The sequence below is a fragment of the Microtus ochrogaster genome, unplaced genomic scaffold (genome assembly GCF_000317375.1).
Source record: "Microtus ochrogaster isolate Prairie Vole_2 unplaced genomic scaffold, MicOch1.0 UNK1, whole genome shotgun sequence".
Taxonomy (NCBI): domain Eukaryota; kingdom Metazoa; phylum Chordata; class Mammalia; order Rodentia; family Cricetidae; genus Microtus; species Microtus ochrogaster.
Window position 1 is genome coordinate 32494659 of NW_004949099.1, and position 9950 is coordinate 32504608.

The following is a 9950-nucleotide window of genomic DNA, read 5'->3' on the forward strand; positions in this document are numbered from 1 at the left end:
GAAATTAGTACCAAGATTGGGGTATTGCTGTGACAGACGTAACCGTCCAGCTTTGGGGGAGGATTATTGAAGGACTTTGGAGCTGTGGCTACAAAAGCCATTTGGTGTTGAGAGCTCAGTGGGCTGTTCTTTAGGAATTTAGAAGATGCCAGTGCTGAGGATAGAGGCCTGGCTCGTAAATTTCAAAGGGAAGCAAAGACTCTATTGATCATATGTGTGAAGAATCTGCGCTATCTGTTCATCTGACAGTGATTTCCACGAGACCAAACTGCTAAAGTAAAACCTTTGTTTGGATGGGACAATGGATGCTGGTCAGTAGGGATTGAAGAATTAGCACTGATTAAGAAGATGCCATGAGTCAGGTGGTGATAGTGCACACCTTTAATCCCATCACTGGGGAGGCAGAAGCAGGTGGATCTCTGTGAATTTGAGGGCAGCCTGGTCTACAAGAGCTAGTTCTAGGACAGGCTCCAAAGCTAGAGAGAAACCCTGTCTTGAAAAACAAAACAAAAAAGAAAATGCCATCATCATTAAGTTGAACTATTCTGGGAAGTATTTCCTCCAAGTCAGCACATGCAAACTGTGGCCAGAGGTGTACCTTGTGCTGTACCAAATAAACCTTGGTCCTGTATAAAAGTCTCTCAGGCTACACTAGTTTTGAAGGCATGAAGGGGTCATGGAGAGCAGCTGAGGCCTGGCACTGTGAAGGGCCAGGAGTGGCCATTGGAGTAACAGTGGAAGCTCCAAGATTGGAGGGGTCATGGGGAAAAGTTGAGGCTTTGTACCATAGAGAGTCCAGGAAAGGCTACTGGTAAAAATGCAGCCCCGTTGTACTGGCATTTTGGTGATGCCAGTACTTTGGGAGGATCACCAAACACAGCAGCAGCTGTGGCGTGCAGATGACTGGAGCTTAGAAAGCGAGCTGTGTGTGCTGCTGAGGGCAGAGCCAGAGAAGGGACTGGAGCCCCTCAGAGGAGCCCAGAAGGTTAGGAACGGGTCCCAGACACTGGACGTGGAGTGATTTCCGCTGTTGGGGTGTGGTCTTGCGTTATTCGGTTTGAGACTCTTCTCTGGTTCTCCCCTCTTGAAGTGAGAGTATTTTTTGGGATTTTTGTTTGTTTGTTTGTTTTGTTTTGGGTTTTGTTTTCTTTTCTTTTGAGACAGGGTTTCTCTGTAGCTTTGGAGCCTGTCCTGGAACTAGCTCTTGTAGGTCAGGCTGGCCTCGAACACACAGAGGTCCACCTGCCTCTGCCTCCCGAGTGCTGGGATTAAATGAGTGTGCCACCACCGCCCAGCAGAGTATTTTTACTTTTAAAGGAGCCCATGGCCAAGAGACTTCAAACTTTTAAAGAGATGTTGGAATTTTGCAGACTTTGGATTTTAAAAGAGACTGACTTTTTTTTAAAAGTGTTTAAATTTTTAGAGACTGTGTGGTATTTTTAAAATTTGGAATGTTTATGTCGTAATATTGTTATTCATATGTAATCTTGGGGATGCAGAAAAAGAAAGATTATGGCTTCACAGTGATGTGTTTGTGTGTCGAGCTGACAAGGGGTCAATTGTGGTAGCTACTTTATGCCAACTTGGCATAAGCTGGGGTCATCTGAAAGGAGGGAACCTCAACTGAAAAAAAGGCTGGAGGGCTAAATAAAGCCTTTCCTCCCCAACTTGCTTTTGGTCATGGTGTTCATCACAGCAGTAATAACCAAAGAAAAGGAGAAGGAAAACTTTTTCATATTATAGATTAAGGAATCCATAACCAATGAGTGAGCAAAACAGAAGATACTTCAAAGAAGTCCGCACACTGAGAAGAAAGTTAGACACATCTATGAAGTCACAGGGATGACTAAACTACTCTAGAATGGCATCTGAGTAAATGGAGATTATGAAGATATCAAACATTATAGAAAGAACAAAATGAGAGGAATTAGTGCATATCTTTCAGTAATAACTCTAGGCCCAGTGAGATGGCCTGGCAGGGATTGGACATTTATCACCAGGCCTGATGGCCTGAGTTTGACTTCTAACACACACAAAGGAAGGAATGAACCAACACTCACAAGTTATCTCCTGATCGCCACATGCACACCAAGGTACATGTGCACTAACACCATGGTGCACACACACACACACACACACACACACACACACACACACATTAAAATAATTAAATATTAAAAATATTTAAAAATTTTGAATGCTTACAGTCTTGATTTGCCAATCAAAAGACACAGGGTATTTAGTTAGACTAAAAACAAATTGAACCTTTGGTTGCCTATAAGAAACACACCTCACTAGCAAAGAGAAACATGGCTTATGGGGAAATGATGTAAAAAAGACATCCTAAGCAGTTGTGTTGAAATAGTACAAATTAGACATCAAACCAAAATTAAACAAAAAGAGCTCACTTTATATTCATTAAAGGAGCAATCTATCATAATGATATATCAACTATAATCATATGCACGGAACATCAGAGCATCCAGCTTCATAAAACAAACACTACTGGACATGAAGGCACAGACTGACCTCAACACACTAATATTGTATGACTTCAACACGCCACTCTTTCTAATAGACAAATCATTCAGACAAAAAGTAAATAAAAAACACAAATTTTTTACGATATTACAGATCAAATGGGCTTAGCAGTCACTTACAGAATTTTCTATCAAGACTGTAGAATATGACTTTGTGGGAGCCTAGGCAGTTTGGATGTTCACCTTACTAGACCTGGATGGAGGTGGGTGGTCCTTGAACTTCCCACAGGGCAGGGAACCCTGATTGCTCTTCGAGCTGATGAGGGAGGGGGACTTGGTCGGGGGAGGGGGAGGTAAATGGGAGGCGGTGGTGGGGAGGAGGCAGAAATCTTTAATAAATAAATAAATTTAAAAAAAAAGACTGTAGAATACACATTCTTCTCATGAGCCATGGAACATTATCTAAAATAGACCTTATTTCAAAACTGCCAAGCAGTGGGACCAGGATTTATCCCCAGTCCATGAACTGACTTTCTGAAGTCCATTCCCTATACAGGGATGCTTTGCTCAATCTGATATACAGGGGTGAGGACTCGGTCCTGCTGCAGCTTGATGTGTCAGTTTTGCTGACTCCCCATGGGAGGCCTTACCCTTTCTGAGGAGTGGATGGGGTGGGTGGGAACAAGGGGAGGGGAGCAGGAGGAGGAGAGGGAAGGGAAACTGTGGTTGGTATGCAAAATGAAAAAGAAACTTTTAAATACCAAATTTAAAAAAACTGCCAAGCAAATCTTAGCATATATAAGAAATAATATAAGCATATATAAATACATGATTTCTTTTAGTTGATCATAATGGCTAACACTAGACATTAATAGCAAACCGAGAAAATATACAAACTCGAAAAGACAGCACAACACAGTGTTGAACAAGGAATGGTCCATCAAAGAAAGTAGAAGAGGCATTTTAATTTCCTAGAATTGAATAATGAAAATACAACATGCAAGAACCTGTGAGATAGAATGAAAGTGATTCTAAGATAGAAATATATAACGATAAATATTTTCACTCAAAGAAATGAGTGAGACCCACTCAGACTTTGCCAGAAGCCACTCTCGAGGGCTTTCCTGATGAGGCCACTCAGTCCCTCACTATGTACTGCCCCTTCCCCAACTCAGGCCCAACAAAAGTCTACACTCTAAAATGTTCTTAGTGTACCCTCTATTGTCCCAGAAGACCCAGAAAAGAGCCACACTTGCTAGCTTGAGCACCTTCGTTCTCCTCTCTGAACCTTGTACTAGCAACCATCAAGGAGACTTTTTGGTAAGTCCCATTGATCCTGTCAGGTTGGAGAGAAGGCTCAGCAGTTAAGAGCACCGACTGCTCTTCCAAAGGTCCTGAGTTCAATTCCCAGCAACCACATGGTGGCTCACAACCATCTGTAATGAGATCTGGTACTCTCTTGAGGAAGAGACCCAGTCAGTTGTCCTCATCAACTTAGACCATGAAACCCAATATGGACAAGTTCAACAGAACCATCATGTATGGGCTCCCTGTGCATGCTTCAACATGGCCAGGGCATAAATTTCATTTTTCTTTTCATTTATCCTATCCCCTGCCCCACCCCCAAACCTTGCCCAAACACTGACTCTGGACCACCCGTGTCCCAGGACCTCACCTGAGCAATCACACACTGCCACAGAGCCCACAGTGACACTAGTGAATTGGAATCACCCGGCCTCTTTAATAAGAAACAAACTCCCTCTCAGCAAAGATGGATAAGAAAGTCATATCAGATACACAACCAATGGGCTAACTGCACACACCCAAGGTCCATTGCAAAAACACAAATGATGAAAGACCAAGTCAACATCCCTCACACCTCTAATATCCCCGGTTCTGTAAGAATGTTCTTCATGTAAATTACAAAATGAATCTCAGGACACAGAATTTAAAAGAACAGTTTCAGACTGGGTGTGGTTGTACACATCTTTAATCCATCACTCCGGAGGCAGAGAGAGTTCCCAGGTCAATCAGAGCTCCATGGTGAGACTCAGTCCTCAAACAAAATCAAATAAAAGAACAATACAAACATGGTCAAATAAGTCAAAGAACTAAAAGAGGACACAAACCCCTGAGCAAACTTAATAAAGGATGGGAACAAACTCCTGATTGGATTCCAAGAAAATGCAGATGGCTGGACCCGGCTTTTCCTTTTAGGCCACCACCAGCTCCCTACTCATAACACAGGGACTTATTATTATTTATGAAACTTGGCCTTTGCTTATGCCCATTTCTGGTTAATTTCAACTGAAACAAATCTGTTTCTCTTCATCTGTATTTTGCCTCAGGGCTGTTTACCTTTTCTTTCTGTCTGTCTTTCTCCATCTAGCTGGCTGGTAGCTGCCTGGTTGGCTGGTCCTGGACCTCTCTCTCTCTCTCTCTCTCTCTCTCTCTCTCTCTCTCTCTCTCTCTTTCTCTCCTCCTTCTTCTCTTATCTCTAGATTACTCCTATTTATTCTCTGCCTGCCAGCCCCACCTATCCCTCTCCTGCCTAACTATTGACCACTCAGCTTTTTATTAGACCAATCAGGTACCTTAGGCAGGCAAGGTAAAACAGATGCAACACATCTTTACATAGTTAAATACTGCACGACAGATGGCTGAAGGAAATAATGAAGACAACCAGGATTTTTAAAAAGCAATTTAATAAACAGAAATTAAGAAGAAAACTCAGAGTGAGATTAAGACGGGAAGGAAAAGCTCAATAATACAATCAGAAACACTCAGTGGGAAAAACTTCCAAGTAGAGAAGCGGAGCAGGTCTAGTAGAGGGCCGAAGATCAGGACTTGAGGACAAAATAGAGGAACTGGCCTGCTCAGTTAAAGAGAGAAGTGATTTAAAAAACAGATGAAAGGAATGTGTAGGCACTCTGGTGGTGTATGAGGTCCTTCTGTTTGTGTGTTACTTTCATTGGTTAATAAGGAAACTGCCTTGTCCTGTTGATAGGGCAGAACTTAGGTAGGCAGAGAAGATGGGCGGAGTCAGAGAGACGCCATGGATCTGCCGCCAGAGACAGACATGCTGAAACTTCGCTGGTAGGCCACAACTTTATGGTGATACACAGATTAATAGAAATGGGTTAAATTAAGATGTAAGAATTAGCCAATAAGGAGCTAGAGCTAATGGGCCAAGCAGTGATTTAATTAATACAGTTTCTGTGTGATTATTTCGGTTCTGGGTGTCCGGGGCAAACAATCAGCCCCTCCTCTTACACTCTGGGACATCATGAACAGGCAAATCTATGAGTTTAAGTCACAGAAAAAGGAGAAGAACCCCAAGTCAAGATTAGATCTCAATAGACTCAAAGAAGAAATTCTCCTCGCTAAGAAATGACACACCCATTCATCCACAGAACACATAATAAGAGAGGACCACAAAACAATACATATAAAACAATAGATAAATTAAACAATTACTTTCCACAACCCACATCTCCTCCCACATCCTCTCTGTAGGACAAAGTCCCCTGAGGATTCTGGTCATTTAAGTTCCTGATACAGCTGTCTCCTGTGGCGTAGATGGTTCTCTCTGAGAATCTCTGTCATAGGGCTCTGGCTTATTTGGCACTGTGACTTCTGTTTACTCCCTTGGGGGACACCAGCCACTTTGGTTGTGCAAGCCCTGCTCCCCAGTGTTACAGCTTGTGCTTCTACTTCGTGAGAGATGGATTGGATGGGAAACAGTCACACGCGGGGTTACTCCACGCTCACTGCCAGCAGCCCCGTGCCAAAGCTGACCCAAGAAAATCATGTCACTAAACTGATGCCAGCGCCTGCTGCCCAGCTCCCACCTGTAGGGCGTAGGAGAGGCTGGTAGCCAGACTAAAGGCAGCTGCTAATGACTCATGTACATGTGTTTGGACTTTGTGTTGTGTCTGAGTTTCCTGCTCCAAAGACATCTGTCTGGTGAAGAACCAGCCTCTCTGTGCTCAGAGGTCAGTGTCCTTCAGGTGGGCTCAATGCTGGCAAGGCCGAGGACAACTGGAAGGCTCCTCCAAATCTTCCTTCTATGCCCCTTATGGTCCCAGTAACCTGGAACTCCTCTGCTGTCTCTCCTGGCATCTTTCTGATTTCCCACTGTTTCTGGGCTTCCCTTCAGCCGAGTGTTTCATGCACTGGGTCAGGGGAGGTTGCTAGCCACCCTAACGGTCCACTATTTCCTCTAGGACCAGAAGCTTCCAGCTACCCAAAATGGAACGTTCCCTCCTTCCCCAGCTTCCACTCCGCCCTGTGCCTCTCATGAGCTTTCACTCTTCTTCTGATCCCCATAAAGTTCCCAACCTCTGCTCAACATCCACTCTCTAGTAGCTTGTTCTTGCCCTTTCTCTCTCACTGACCGCTTGCCCCTATGCACGCTGTCTGCTGAAGCCCCGCCATCCACGGGCTCACACACATACTCACATTTATACACGCAGCCATACTTGAATGCACACACAGAGATATATCCACACACCCACACACATGAATTGATACACCCATGAACCCACAAGTGTTTGCAGAGCTCACACGTGCACACACACATGATTACAGAGTTACTGGCATCAGGAGTGAGGTAACATGGTATCTGTTGGTTCACCAAAGTCCCACTCCCCCAGGAGCTGCAAGACCCCCTCATCTGACCCCTTCCATCCCTTTTCTTCTCTACTTCCTTCTCTGGAGTATAATTGCTTACATTTCTCCTCTCTGGGGAAAAAAAGTGGGGAAGAGGAGGAGGAAGAGGAAAAGAAGAAAGGTCAGGAGGAGGAGAAGGAAAAGAAATTTCACTTCGTCCCAAGTTTCTCCCTAGTCTATCTTTTTGTCTTCCTATTGCAGCAGCCAACCCCTGTGCATACCTGAAACGGTCCTCCCTTTGTCTATCCTTGCCCCTGTGCTAGGATTCTTTGTTCCATTTTTTTTCACAGAGTGTGAGTGTGTGTGTGTGTGTGTGTGTGTGTGTGAGAGAGAGAGAGAGAGAGAGAGAGAGAGAGAGAGAGAGAGAGAGAGAGAGAGAGAGAGCTGTGTGTGTGAGTGGCTGCGTGTTCACAGGAGTGTAGGTACAAGTGTGCGTGTGTGGAGCTCCGAAGTGATGTCTGGTGTCTTCCTCGATGGCTCTCCATTTTACTTACTGAGGCTTGGTCTCCAGCTGAGTGCAGAGCTCATCAATTATGGCTAGTCTATCTAACCAGCTTGCTCTGGGGATCTTCTATTTCTGCCGCTTAAGTGCTTGGATTACAGGCTGCATCACCTCAGTCCCCACAGTGGCTGTGCCCCTGGTCCAAGTCCCCAATCAGCCTCTGGTTCTCCCGTCAGTGCCTCTCTGTTGCAGCCCTGGCCCTTCTGGTCTGAACAATCCCCACAGACTCAGAACATTTGTTTAACAACTCACTGGGACCCACCGATCCTGGTGCCTGCGTTCCAGGGCCCCCTGTATTTCAGTCCTATCCAGATACAGACTGGACCTCCTCCACTCACCAAAATCTCATCACAGCTGGTCAGCTCCCTGGGATAAAGGGGGTTTCACTGCAGACCCCCAAAGCCCAACTTGCCTTCAGGTCCAGCCTGCATAGCACCGATGCTCTTGGATAGGGTCTGGAGCCCTCAGCCTCCAAGGACCTTCCTTCCCTCCCCCTGCTTCTGAGAATCTTCTGGAAACACGTTCTTCCCCGAAGTACCCAGATCCTACCGTGTTGTTCCATCAGGGGTGTGAGCATGTTTGTCAAAATCTGAGCACTGCCTGTGCTCCTGGACTCTCTTCTTATGCTACACCCCTGTCTTCCATACAGGGAATCAACTACCCACAAAGCCAGGATTAATCATGGGATTTTCAACGCGAAAATGAAGGTAGTCATGACAAACCACGTCCCCATATCCCTGGTCTGTGTATACTGTTGGCTTCTCAGCAGGGAAGTCCATTTTGCTCTCAGAGATGACCCACCCAATCCAAGTTTCACTTCAAGAGCCTCTTGAGCCTTCCTAAAATTTGCCACATGAACTCTCTGCATTAATGACCCTACCTGTTCACTGCTGACTCCAGTAGCCTTGGCTCCTGCAGAGGGACTATGGATGTGGTGGCTGCATCTCCTCTCCAACCAGAGCTTATCTTCCAGGAGGATATTCACATTTCCAGTAAGCATGAGAGATGGTCTTGCCATGTTTCCAGCCACACACTATTTCTCTCTTGGGGCAGGAGATGCAGGAAAACAGGCTCAGAGGAGAACTTATAAAACAACACCTACCCACAGACCCAAGATGGTGAGGACAGGAGAGAAGCCCTGAAGGATTAGCTATAAATCCCTGAGTACGATGTGGAACCAGGTATCCTCCATGATGCCCACACAGAAGACGACAAGCCAGCTGCTTCTCTAGGGGACACAGAGCACTTGGTGACTTCACTAAGGAAGGCAGCGAGGACCCCAGGAAGTGTGAGGGAGAGCTCTCATCTAGCTACACGAACAGTCCAAGGGAACCTGTCCTCTGCCCTGCCCTTAGCTGTGCAGATGACCGCTTGGAATGGAGGCTAAGGTCAGAATAAGGACCCTTTGCAGGACACAAGTACCAAAGACTGTGGTCAGTCCTGCAGACTAGCTGCTGAGATTGGCCACTCCCACATCAGATCCATAAAGGCTCTCACCCATGGAGGGTGGTACAGCCCCACAGATTCCCAACTCACAGGGCCCTGAGTGGACAGGCCAAGAATGGGAAAACTCACGACTAGGGAGAGAGAAACTGAGACTTCAACCCAGGGTCAGTAGCCTCAAAGCTCCCAGCCACTGGCCCTCTCCATGGGAACTCCTCTCAGCACACAAGGACAGCGCCATGCTAGGCGTACTCAGTCCTGAGACAGCAGGTCCTGGGTGACTCCAAAGTGTCTGCTGGAATCCTGCAGGGAAGGGTATATGTTTACCCTCTCTATCTGGGGGGAGTTGTAGCCATTCACAACAGAACACAAGCAAAACTGAACACCCTTGCAGCTAGTCAACGATGGTTAGTTTACATAACTAACACACCAGTACTTGAAGGCATGTGGGTGTCACACACACACACACACACACACACACACACACACACACTGCTACACAGAAGGAAGAGTCCTAGGCAAGTGGCCATCTGCGTCCACCTCTCTTCACATTAGCTACTGGATGTTATGGGAAGGCTAAGGAAGACAGCAGCATCAGGCCTCAATGATTTCTTAAGGACGTGTCTCTAAATGATTTAATCTCTTCCTGAGACACTGCCCGTGAATTGACGACCTTTGCTTTCCTCTCTCTTGTCTGATGAGCAATGGCTCTCTGACAAGCCAGTAAATTTTTCCAATTGCTTCTGCTGAGGATTTTTTTCAAGATGATGAAGTGAAAGTGCTTTATGGCAAAGCACTCTGCACCCACCCCTCACTCTGCACCCCCCACTCTGCACCCCCCACTCTGCACCCCC